This window comes from Grammomys surdaster, unplaced genomic scaffold, assembly GCF_004785775.1.
Source record: "Grammomys surdaster isolate TR1022 unplaced genomic scaffold, NIH_TR_1.0 126158, whole genome shotgun sequence".
Taxonomy (NCBI): Eukaryota; Metazoa; Chordata; class Mammalia; order Rodentia; family Muridae; genus Grammomys; species Grammomys surdaster.
Window position 1 is genome coordinate 6,482,176 of NW_021620966.1, and position 13,944 is coordinate 6,496,119.

Genomic DNA, 13,944 nt, shown 5'->3' on the forward strand with positions numbered 1-13,944 from the left:
TTTTATCTTTTATTTATATTCCCTTGGAGTGCTTAGCCTCGCAGCCTAAGCAAGAATTCAGATCACCTGACAGAGGGGGTTCTGGGTGGCCCCTTTCTGCTTGGTCTAGGGGCAGAAGTCCCCCCTTTTAGGTTGGGTGGAGATGGGTTTTGGAAACACCCTGTATAAAGTAACAACCTCATCTTGAGTCTCGTGGTCCTCCATAGCTAACTAATGATAATGTATCTGAGTAGGTTTTGCTACCAAATTATTTATCTGTTGTATCACAGAGTTAGTCTGCCTATTTGAGAGCCAAGGACCAGCAGAAAAAAGCAAAAAGAACCCAAATAATGGTCCCAAGATGGGAGGAAATAGTGTTAACAACCTTGGAGAGGCTGAAAACCAATTCTTGTACCAGCCTTCATCTGTTTCTTTCTCTGATTTTTCTTAGGGCCTTCACTACCTGTTGCATGCTCTCTTTAACCCTCCTTGTCTTGTCTATGTAAAGGCAACCTTCTTCTTTAAGAGCTGTACACAGTCCAGAGCTGTACACAGCCTTTTCTATTGTAATAGAGTAAATCAAGTCCAATAAGAATCTTTGTAATTTTAGGAGGTCTCTTCAGACAGCGAAACGAGGGATTTCTTCAGATTAGTGATGTCAATCTCTAGCTGTTTGATGTTCTTGTCAGTGGCCCTTCAAAGGTCTGAGTAGTGTAAGTTCAGAGGCCAGCATCTGGATTAGAACTTCCAACAGCAGACATCACGGGTGATTCATTTTTACCTGGGATGCTGCCTGAGTTAAAGCTCCTGGGAGTCCCTCTTTCTCTCTGTTTTCTCGGGTTGGGTGCTGAGCTGCTGCCTGTGACCTGCTCTACACTCGGGCCCAGACGGGAAGTCCTAGAATCCTTCTGAGTGTGCCCCATTGTATGATAATTTCCCCTGACCTCGTAGAGGTCTTCCATTTTCCCCTTGTGAGTAGTGTAGACAATGGTATTCTTATGAATAGTACGTAACGTAAGACATAGCTTGTGCAAGACCTCCCCACCCCAGTGTTTATACTCTTTGTGCTACCATCAGCCTGACTCCTTTAGGGATGTCCATTTGACCTACTCAGAAAACAATTGAATGTAACTCATTCCCACCACTGAAGTCCTGTTTGACTATATAGGATTACCAGATCATTCTCTGTATTCTCCATTAGAATGAGTCCTCACAAAGGACACACTCAAGATTCTAGGAATTTACTAGTGCACTAAGTTTCTACACTAATCCAAAATGTCACCTAAATCCAACCTGTTCTCTCTGTACCCCACTGTCTCCCTCCATCTCCCCAGCTGATCCTCCACTCCTGTCCTCAGTCACTCTTATTCACCCACAGAATCTATTCTATTTTCCCTTTCTAGGGAGATAGATCCATGCTTCCCCCTTATAGGCCTCCTCTTTTCCTGTATCTTCTCTGGGTATGTAGAGTTTAGCTGGAATATCATTTACCTACTAGTTAATATCATTTATAGGTGAATGCCTACTGTATTTTTTCTAGGTCCTGGTTCCCTCTCCTGGGGTGATTTTTTTTCTAGTTTTACCTGTTTTCCTGTAAGTTTCATGTCATACCCCCATCCCAGTGCCAGAAGGTTTTATGTATTCACTTAACATCCTGAAATGCTGCCCAGTTGCTACCCTCTTCTCAGCCCCCACCATACACAGTTTCTCCTCTCCTCTTCTCTGGGAGTGTAGAGGACTCCTCTGGGTATATCTCCATCCTAGCACATCAAGTCTTTGCAGGATTAGATACATCATCTCCCACTGTGACTTGAGAATATAGCTTAGTTAGGGGAACAGGATTCACATACAGGTAACAGCTTCAGGGGAGCCCACTTAAAGACTGTACTGGCTGGTTTTGTGTGTCAACTTGACACAAGCTGGAGTTATCATAGAAAAAGGAGCTTCAGTTGAGGAAATGCCTCCATGAGATCCAGCTGTAAGTCATTTTCTCAATTAGTGATCAAGGTGGGGAAGGCCCTTGTGGGAAGTGCCATCCCTGTGCTGGCAGTCTTGGGTTCTCTAAGAAAGCAAGCTGAGCAATGCAGAGGAAGCAAGCCAATAAGAAACATTCCTCCATGGCCCCTGCATCAGCCCCTGCTTTCTGATCTGCTTGAGTTCCAATCCTGACTTTCTTTGATGATGAACAGCAGTATGGAAGTGGAAGCTGAATAGACCCTTTCCTTCCCAGCTTGTTTCTTGGTCATGCTGTTATGTGCAGGGATAGAAACCCTGATTAAGACAAAGACCCAACTGCACCTCCTGCTACATGTGTGCAGCTGGCCTAAGTTCAACCCCTGTATGTTCTTTGGTTGGTGGTCCAGCCTCTGAGAGCCCACGAGGGTCCAGGTTATTTGACTCTGTTGTTCTTCCTGTGGAGTTCCTATCCCCTTTGGGTCTCTCAATCTTTCCCTCAAGTCTTCAGTAAGACTTGCTGAGCTCCATCCAATAATTGGGTATGAGTTTCTGCATCTATTTCAGTCTGCTGCTTGGTGAAGCCTCTCAGGGAACTATTATGCTAGCCACATTTCTGTAAACATAAGAATGTCTAGATTATATAGGGAAGAGCCTCTGGGGGTGAAGGACAGCCCAGCCCCTGGTCTAGAATGTTCTGGGTAGAGGGCAGGCTATCCCTGAAGGATGCTGGCTAGGTCTGCTTTGGTATGCAAATTATGCACCTCACTTCCTTGTCTCAAAGAATGAAATCAAACAACAAAGCATTCAAAGCTATTTTACCTGTTTATCTTCTATTAGATTTTGTATATGTGGATTTATAGTAACATCTATGATACACTTGGAGTTGAGTTTTGTTCCTGATGGATGTGTGTCTGTTTGCATTCTTCTCTATTCAAATCTCCAGTTAGAACAGAAACATTTGTCAAAGATGATTTCTTTTTTTGCATTGTATGATTTTGCCATCTTTGTAAAAAATTAATGATCCATAGTTGTGTGGGTTTATGTCAGGATCTTTGTTTCAATTCAATTGATCAACCTATCTGTTTGTATACCAATAGCACAAAATCCAATAGTAGAAATTCGAGATAGTGATAGTTCTTTTATTATGCATGTTAGGTATCCTGTTTTGTTTTTGTTGTTGTTGTTGTTGTTTTTGTTTGTTTTTTTCCATATGATGTGGAGAATTGTTTCTTTAAGGTCTATAAAGAATTGTGTTGGAATTCTGATGGGAATTGCATTGAATGTGTAGATGGATTTGGTAAGATACCAAGGACCAGTCTCAGTTGTCTCAGGATGAGATTAGTGGAAATGCCCAACAAAGGGGAGGGAGAACCTGTAGAGACCATATCCAGAGGTTAGGCAAGGCCCCTGGTTGGAGGATGTGGCCACCCACTCATCTCCAAATTCTTAACCCAGAAGGGCTCCTGTTTAAAGGAAATACAGGGACAAAGTGTGGAGCAGAGACTGAAGGAAAGGACATCCGGAGACTGCCCCACCTGGGGATCAATCTGATATGCAGAGAACAGACCTAGACACTATTGTGGATGCCAAGAAGTGCTTGTTGACAGGAGCCTGTTCTAACTGTTTCCTGAGAGGCTCTGCCAGAGCCTGACAGATACAGATATGGATGCTTGCAGCCAACCATTGGACTGAGCACAGGATCCCCAATGGAGGAGTTAGAGAAAGGACTGAAGGAGCTGAAGGGGTTTGCAACAGTATCAACCAACCAGATCCCCCAAAGCTCTCAGGAATTAAACCACCAACAAAAGAGTACACATGGAGGGACCCATGGCTACAGCCACATATATAACAGACGATGTCATTGTCTGTCATCAGTACGAGGAGAAGCCCTTGTTCCTGTGAAGGCTGGATTCCCCAGTGTAGGGGAATGCCAGGGCAGGAGGCAGTTGTGGGTGGGTGGGAGGGGGAGCATCTTCATAGAAGCAGGGGGAGGAGTGATGAGAGAGGGGGGGTTCCAGGAAGGGAGATAAGGTTCCAGGAGGGGAAACCAGGAAAGGAGATAACATTTGAAAAGTAAATATATAAAATATCCAATAAAAAGGTGGAATAAAGAGATCATCCAAGCAATCCATTTCTACAATGCTTTTCAAACTTCTTTCCAAACTTTTTTTCCAAATTCTATATTAATTCCTTTTGTAGCTTCCACCAGGGTGCCTTTACAAGCCCAAGTTATATCTCCTAGATTTTGTACCCTAATTTCCTTAGGTATGCAATGCCAGGTGGTCAAATCAATATGTTCCATTAATCCAAGGATCCCCTCACAGTCTCCAAAGTCTTTATATATCTTTCAGTTTTCTGTTGTTTGTTGTCCTGATGCTATTTGTATTCTGATGTTTATCTGCTCCCTCAGAGGAGATTGCCCCTGACTAGGACTCAATCCTGTACTCAGGTGATCTCATATTAACCAGTCAATGAAGCCTAGAGGCTGGGACTGAGCAGGAGAGAGTGGAGGAGAAAGCTGGGACTGGAGATTTGAGAATGTGGGCAGGTAAAGAGGCAGAAGGGTATGAGAAGGGAAGGAAAGATGACTGAATAAGAGAAGGAGGAAGCCATGATAAGTCAGAACCACATGGCCAGGAGAAACTGCAGGTAGCAAGGCATCTTATAGCTGGGGACTAAGTTTGTATGGTGTTAAATCTTCCCAGTTTATGCCTATAGATTATAATGATAATAATTGGATTGTGTGTTCTTATATGGGCTTATAGGGGTTGGAAATTCTAGCAACAGTTTTCCCCACAAGTATTTGTTGATCATATTTTCCACTAATAGAGATCTCTCTTCCTGAGGGCTCTCACCATTGATCACTAGTCCAGTAGAGCCAGCTATTTTTTTCTTCCATCTGCTTCCTCAAGAAGAACTAACAAGAAAAAAGATTTCCCCCCATGCTGAAGGTTGTCCTCGGCAAGAAATGTTTTTGGGAAACCTAAAATTTTAGTAGATAAGACAGTTGAAGACCTTAAGGAAAAAGAACACTGGGCCTAGGACACTAAGGACATGAATGTCCATAGAAAATACAAAAGATGAGATGGAGAGCCCTCAGGAGGGGAGCTCTCTATTCATGGAAAATCTGATCAACAAATTCCAATAAGAGAAAAAATTCTCCTAGGGAGGGAAAAGGAAAGAAAGGAACGAACAAACTTCTCTTTGTCTTTGTCTTCAGTACTTATACATCTTTCAGAGTACATGATCATGTGTTAGAAAGTTCATCAGAAGTTCACACCAAAAATCAAATCATAAATTGAAATAAAATTTTTCCACAGAGAACGTTCACATGCATTTCCATTAGGAGTAATTATCTGACTAAACATCCATTACTTGTCTCAGCTCCACTGGTTCACTGAAGTTTTAAAACTATAACTAAGAAATTAGTGAAATTTTGTATAGATAAACCCAGGTAATATTTTATCTTCTGTCCTAGCACCTATAATAAATCATTAGTTCCCTTTTAATGACCATTGGCTAATTGTTTTACAACCTCTTGAAATGTGCTCTGAGTAGGAGAAAGTATGGTTACTATCTAAGAGCAATTCACTGGTGACACTGGTGGAGACTGGCAGAATCATAGCAACGATCTCCTGGCCCAGGGATCCCCAATCCAAGAGCTCTGCCCCCGGCCCCCCCCCCCCCCGCGGAACTTCAGACTGGGGCCCCATAGCGCTTCAATCTCTTTGGAGCCCTGGGAATCACAACAGCACAACAAGATTCAAGAACCCAAGCCCGCACTCATGTGTGAGCTAATCATTCCCCGCATGAGAATACTGAAGAATGCATATTTACAAATTGGATAAAAACAGTAAGTGATATTCAGAGGTAGTGGTGGCATTCGGTATTTATACTATACATTGTTTAAATTATGCTAAAATTTTTCTTCACTATTTAATTATGCTGTACAATGTGCCAAATGAGCATATATATATGAATATATACCACTGCCATTCTAAGAATACAATGAAAGATATAAACAGCAAAATTTATACAAAATTGCACAAAGAATGGAAGAATGTGAAAACATGCACTATTTTGGCTTCTATACTTTCAGCATTCATTTTGAGTCTTAAGTCCATGAGGAGAATTATTTTTCATATAAGAAAATATAAATGTACAGGAAAAAAAGAGAAGGATCCAAATTATAGTATTAACACCTACTTTAACTGATATCCACTTACCAGTCACGTCACCACTGCTAAAGATAATGAATCCTTCAGCCAAAAGCTATTTGTTTGCTGTCATTATCCTACCAGTTTGCAAAAGGCTGACCATTGACTTTGCTTCTGAAGGCAACCATGTTCCTAAAAGCACAATGCAATGTACAGTGTTGGTACCCTTAAACTCAACTGATTAAAACAAAAGGTTAAACAATTTTTTTATTAGACAAAATATGCATGGGAAATTCCCACCTTATTTGATGCCACCGATGTTCACAGACCCAGTCACTGCCACAAATGGTGTCTGGTTTAATGATCACTTCTTTCTTTGCTCCATTGTTATGAAGTGCTCCCATCCAGTCATTGACATCCTTAATTATTGAAAAAATCAGGTCATCTGAACGTTTGTAGCTGTGTGATTCTTGGCACCATAGAAAACAAAAGCTGCCTATTCGGTCTACAGTGTTTAATTTTCATCTAAGTCCTTGAGCGTTTTCCAGACAGTCACTGTCTATAACTTCTGTGAAAACTTAGATTCTCTATTACCATATTTAAAGATGCAAAAACAAATTTTAAACCTCTCATTTCATGTTCAGAATCACTAAAAACAATTTACTGTGACTGAAACAAGAAAATAAGAGTCAGGAACACATGAATTAAAAAATAGGCTCAGTTCTGAAACTATCCATCATTATACATTCTTTTTTTTTTTTTTTTTTTGGTTTTTCAAGACAGGGTTTCTTGGTGTTGCCCTGGCTGTCCTGAAACTCACTCTGTAGAACAGGCTGGCCTCAAACTCAGAAATCCACCTGCCTCTGGCTCCCAAGTGCTGGGATTAAAGGCGTGCACCACCACTGCCCAGCATCATTATACATTCTATTATATGAGCCTCAGTCCATCCATAAAACAGAGGTCGTTCTTGGCTATCCTAGAATTTAAAGAACATTTATGAAAATACTTTTAATATAACCATTTCAAATTAATAATAGTTATTCTTACTATTGGCTGTTGAAAATATTAATAATATATCCTGACTTTCCTTACTAAGCTAAAGAAATTACAGATGCGCATTTTATGACAAATATTTTAAACATTGTTTCTAAAATATGAACAGTTTATTTTTCACATGAAACCTCTTCAAGAATAAAATTGATTTCACTAGGTAACTAATGGGATTCTCACTTTAAGAGAAAATAGAAAACTATTTGTATGATTTACAGAGAAGAAATATTTCTATTTTATATTTGATATTTATCTCCAAGTCTAGTATCATCCACTGAAGTAGAAAATTTCACAGCCGGGTGGTGGTGGCACACACCTTTAATCCCAGCACTTGGGAGGCAGAGGCAGGCGGATTTCTGAGTTCGAGGCCAGCCTGGTCTACAGAGTGAGTTCCAGGACAGCCAGGGATACACAGAGAAACCCTGTCTTGAAAAACCAAATAATAATAATAATAATAATAATAATAATAATAATAAAAAAGAAAAGAAAATTTCACATAACCTTTCCAATATCCAATATCCTTAACTGTAGCTTAATTTTGAAATTGTTTACACTTACTCACCCAACATAGTCACACTTACTGTTTCTGTTTCTTACCATTCATAGACTTGTCAGCTAATCACCATTTTGTAATTCTGAGAAGTTTATATCTACTCTATCTGCTTTTATGAATTTCAAATTAGCTGCCTCTCATTTGACAAAAAAATGTATTTTACATATGATGGTATTTGTTGAACCCTGACCAGAAAGGGTTTAAAATCTCTTTGATATTAACAGGCATGATCCCATGTGAACTCTATGAGTCAGAGATTTATCAATATACCTGTTTGCTTTCTGTACTTTGCTCTTACTTTTTTCTTTTAAATTATCAGTTCTTTCTTTGATGTCCATAGGTTACAACAATGTAGTGAATAAATACTTAATAATAAGTACCATATGCTATAACTTCATGTGAAATTTAAATAGAACTACTTTCTTCTGCAGATTAAAATAAGTTTTGCACAACTCCAAGACTTACTTTTGCATTATGGAAATTTCTTGCCCAGCGGTTACTTGACCTTACTCATTTAAATCCATGTGGATGAGCCAACATAAATAATTAAAGAACCACCTTATGCATTCTGAAAAAAAATGATATTAAAGTAGAAGTAAATAATACATTACTGCCATTAAAGACAGATTACAAAGCAGCAAAATATGTTCTCCTACTAGGCAACCCAGAATGTCAGAATGGACGCTCCCCTAGCACCATGTCCCCAATGATTGACATGGTTGTCCACAAACACAAGGGCTCTGTCAGTAGACACCAAAGCCCAACCTTCTCCTGAGTTCCTACATTTTAAAAAAGCATATTATTCTTTTAGAATACTTAGAGTAACTTTACCTATGACATTCTCAGTTATCTAAATAAATGACAATTCCATAAGAAGTGCACACACACACACACACAGAGAGAGAGAGAGAGAGAGAGAGAGAGAGAGAGACAGACAGACAGACAGACAGAGAGAGACAGAGAGAGACAGAGAGAGACAGAGACAGAGAGAGACAGAGACAGAGAGAGATTCATTAACTATGAAAATGTACATGGGAACTTTATCCACATTTAAATCTCACAATATAAACATTTTGGCCTTAATTATTTGCTTTAGATTTTTAAAATTGTATTGCATTTAAAATGGACATGAGAACAAAACCATACACGTTAAATGATATAGAGTGGAAATCTGGATTTATAACTGTGTTGTTATAACACTAATATTCAAATGTTCCAATTAATATTTGATGTAAGATATGTGATTTCCATATTTTGACACATTTTAAAGATAATTTGCAATCATCATCACCATCATAATAATAATAATATTTCAGTAGACACAAGACAAACAAACCTGGACTCTAACAAACTGATCACAAATGGACAAAATTTCCCAAGTGATGCTTTATATTTCCAGGGCTACATGGTGATAATATCCCACATGAAAAAGAGGAATAACTGAGGTTAAAGAAACAGTAAGTCTAACTGATTATCAACTGTTCATAGTTTGGTAAATTAGTTGAGTTACAGATATAACTTATTGATGCAAAACAACAAAAGATCTAAAAGATATGAAATGAACAAATGGTGTATATTTACTCCAAATAGAACATCTTCTTGCCATTCCACTTGCAGATAACTATGCTGGGTTTTGCTCCAAACTTGAATTTTGTCACACTGGTATTTCTAAACTACTTACACTTTTAATCGCCTTATCACTCAGATCAATAGCCTAGGAGAGAAATTGAAGCAGCAGTCATTTTATATATAACTTTAAAGCATATTTTTGAAATATAATATTTAGAAATATTTAAAACACATCTGTTACTTGAATTGCTCCTAATTATTTCCTATATAACAGGATTCTGATAGTTTCATAAACTATATGTTACAATATTAAAGAATTCCAAATTATAGGTCACTTGTTATCCTCCAGGATGATTGGCCAAAGGGAAAATTCACTAATTCACATTGATATAACACAAACTGTCAGATCAACACCAGCTATGCCATTCTTGGGCATATAGTGAAAAATGTTCCAATGTATAACAAGGGCACAGGCTCTACTATGTTCATTGCAACCTAATTTATAATAGCCAGAGCTGGAAACAACCCAGATCTCCCTCAACAGAGGAATGGATACAGAAAATTTGATACATTTATACAATGGAGTATTAATCAGCTTTTAAAAACAATGACTTCATTGAAATTCTCAGGCAAATAGATGGAACTTGAAAATATCATCTTGAATGAAGTAATCTAGTCACAGAAGAACATATATGATATGTACTCACTGATAAGTGGATATTAGGAAAACATCTCAGAATACTGGCAATACAATTCACAGACCATATGAGGTTCAAGAAGAAGGAAGACCAAAGTGTGGATGCTTCAGACCTACTTAGAAAGGGGAACAAAATAATTACAACAGGGAGAGAGAGGGAGGAACATGAGAGGAAGAGAAAAGGGAGGAAGAGGGGACAAGATCAGGTATGGGAGGAGATTTGGGAAAAGTTCAGAGGGTAAAGAAATCGAATAGAGGTGTGTAGCAGTGGGGGGATGGGGAACTGGGATTAGCAACCAAAAAGTCCCAGATACCAGGATAGCAAGAGACTCTCAAGACCCAATGAGGATGACACTGGCTGAAATACCCAACCAAGGAGAAACAGAACCTGTAGAAACAAAATCCAGTGCTTAGGCATGGCCCAAGGTTGAGGGAGAGGGCCGCCCACCCATCTCAAAAATGTTAACTTAGAATTGTTCCTGGCAAAAGGAGATTCAGGAAGTAGAGGCTGCAGGATAGGCCATCCGAGACTGCCCCACCTAGGGATCCATCCCATCTGCAGATACCAAACCCAGCCATTATTGCTGATGCCAAAAAGTGCTTGCTGACAGGAGTCTGGTATAGCTGTCCACGGAGTCTCTGCCAGAGTCTGACAAATATAGATGAGGATGCTTGCAGCCAACCATCAGAATGAGCATGGGATCCTAATGGAGGAGCTAGTGGAAGGACTGAAGGAGCTGAAGGAGTTTGCAACCCCATAGGAAAAAAAAACAATAATATCAACCAATCAGAACCCCCATAGCTCCCAGGGACTAAACCACCAACCAAAGAGTACACATGGAGGGACTCATGGCTCCAGCCTCATGCATATGTAACAGAAGATGGCCTTGTCTGGAATCAATGGGAGGCTCGATGCCCCAGGGCAGGGGAATACTAGCATGGTGAGGCTGGAGTGGGTAGGTGGATGGGGGAGCTCCCTGAGAAGCAGAGGGTTGCAGGATGGGATGGGGGTTTTGGAGCGGAAAGGAGGAAGGGGACTAACATTTGAAATATAAAAATTAAAATAACCAATAAAAAGAAAGAATGAAAAATTCCCAAACAGTATGTATAGAACTGGTGAGCATTCCTTGTTATTAGCATTATAGCATCTTCCACAGGTGCTGCTTGTTCCTGCACTACCATCTGACCCGAACATGTGATTAATGACAGCATCCACATAAATACTGTCCTAACAAAGAAAAAGAAAAACATACTTCATTTGGACTTAGAAATGTATAGACTCATTAGAGTCTCTGAGCATACTTTCTAAACATTTTATCTGCTGCTTTGTAGATTCAATTTAGAAAAGTAAGTCAAACAAGAAGGGAAACTGCTGTGAAATAAGACCAACTATAGTCATACTATGTGGAAATGGTTACAGAGCACTTAAGGAGAGATACACAGAAACTACTATAACTACAAACAAAAGGTCAATTTTAATGATGTAGGATATGAAAAAAGCATGAGAAACTATACTGTTTGGCATTTTACAAGGTCACGAGGAGAAAGACATAGCTTACACTATATACTACATGACTAAGACCAGAGGGAAGGTATGTGTCTCTTCATTACAGAACAAAGTAAACATTAACACTAAAAATAATGGCGGGGAAGCAAACCCACAAACTGGAATTAGAAATCACATAAAAATGACCAAAAAATGCACATATGGATTAATGCCCAATGGAAATCCATTTGGAAGTTTTAATAATTATTAACTTTAAAAGTCAATATTTTGCTTTATGAGTACTATTCTTCTAAACTCAAAAGGTGTGTATTCAAGGATTTCAAAAGTTGACAATAAGAACTGTATTTTCAATAACACATAAAGTTCAAAGTAAAATTTTAGAACTTTAAAGCCTTCTGCTGAAACGAAAAGAACTACAAGCAAAAGAAAACACATTTTTATATATAATAAATATAAAGAAAATGTGTCTTCACTTACACCAACATTGTTGTACCTCATCCCCATGTCTCTGAATTCATCTCCATTTCCAGATCTTGTGCAAATTTTGTAGCTAATTGGTTGGTATCTTTCCTACCAAGGTTTTGACAGATAATGAACTACAATATTTTTATTGAGTGGATAGACCTAAAAATAAAATAGTTATAGTCACTATGGCCTAATTCACATAACTGAATCTCATAGAAATCTCATAGACAGTACTTCTCAACCTGTAAATATGCCATTCTGTTGATTAGTAATTACCAGAAATTTTGGTAGGACATTGAAGAACTCCAGCTGATATTTTAGAATAAGTATAATATACCACCCCAACAAACGTTTTCTTCCTCAGGAAAGGTATGTCTGAAATGAAGTTATATTCTAGACTCACAGTCCTGATTAGAATACTCCATTATGTGAGTGCACAGTACACTCTAATATATATATATATATATATATATATATATATATACACATATACATATATACATACATACATATATATAATTTACATAACATATTATATAAACAGAGCCTTTTTCCTTACATATCTACTAAACATTTAAAAAAACATGAGTTGAAGAAGCAAGGGGAGCAAGGAGGAAAGAGAAAAACAAATGGGGAAAATTCTGTATTTATGTTTTCGTTACAAAAACATTTATTAGTGTAAAAGTAATATAACAGCAACAAATGTAGCCAATAACTTTGTGAATCAATTTTTGACATGATTTATAGAAGGACTTGTAGTCAAGCCTATATATACATGGTTTTTAAAATTATAACAACTGGGAGACAACATACTATTGTTATATCAAATGCTCACTGATAGAAACCTGATTTTGAGGTAACACTAATGAAACAAGTTAGTGACTTGAATAACAAAATCTTCAAGTCTTTGAAGAATGAAATTGAAAAAGATATCAGAAGATGGGAAGATCTCTGAAGCTCATAGGTCAGTAAAATAAACATCATAATAATGGTAACCTAAGAGTCAGTGTAGTCTCCATAAAAATTACAACAAAATTCTTTGCAGATTTTGAAAAGGCAATGCTAAATACCATGTGAAAAAAGAAACAAAACACATGGAAAGATAAAACAATCCAGAAAAATAAATAATACTCCTAGAGATATCACTATTCCTGACTTCAACCTGTACTACAGAGCTATAGTAATAAAAACTTCTCGGTGTTGTTATAAACCCAGAGGAAGTGAGTAATAGAATTTAATTAAAGACCCTGAAATAAATCTGTACAAACAAAGACATGCAATTTTTTTTTTTATGAAGTAGCCAGAAAAATTCAATGGAGAAAAGAAATGTCTTAACAAATGGTGCTGGTCTAACTGTATGTCAGCATGTAGAGGGATGCACATAGATCCATATCTGTTCTTGAAAACCTCTCAAGTCCAAGTGGATCAAAGACTTCAATACAAAACCAGATACACTGAACCCAATAAAAGAGAAAGTGGGAATAACCTTGAATACAACAACAAGAGAAAACTTCCGGAATAGACCACTGATACTGTAGGCACTAAGATCAACATTTAATAAATGAGACTTCATGAAACTGAGAAGCTTCTGAAGGAAAAGGACAAAACAACAACCTACAGAATGGAAAAAGATTTTCACAAACACCACATCCAATAGAGGGTTAATATCTCAAATATATAAAGAATTCAAGAAACTGGACATCAACAAACAAGATAACCCAATTTAAAAACTGGGGACAGATCTAAACAGTTTTCAATAGAAGAATTTCAAATGGCAAAGCTATTCTCTTAATTAGTGAACAGCCCATTGACACTGAAGCCATCCCTGGCCTGGTGGTCCTATGTTCTATAAGAAAGTAAGTTGAGAAGACCATGAGGAGTAAAACATGCTCCATGGCCTCTAGATCAGCTGCTACCTCCAGATCCTCCTTGTTCTGAGTTCCTTTGCTCACTGCTTTGGGTAATAAACTGTCATGGAATTGTGATTGAAAAAAAGAAGCTTTCTTCCCCA

General features: G+C 38.1%; 1 pseudogene; it reads right to left on the bottom strand.

Moving 5' to 3' along the window:
* Nucleotides 1-11,972, bottom strand: part of LOC114612332 — a 23,414-nt pseudogene extending 11,442 nt beyond the window's left edge.
* Between the last annotated feature and the right edge of the window lie 1,972 nt (nt 11,973-13,944).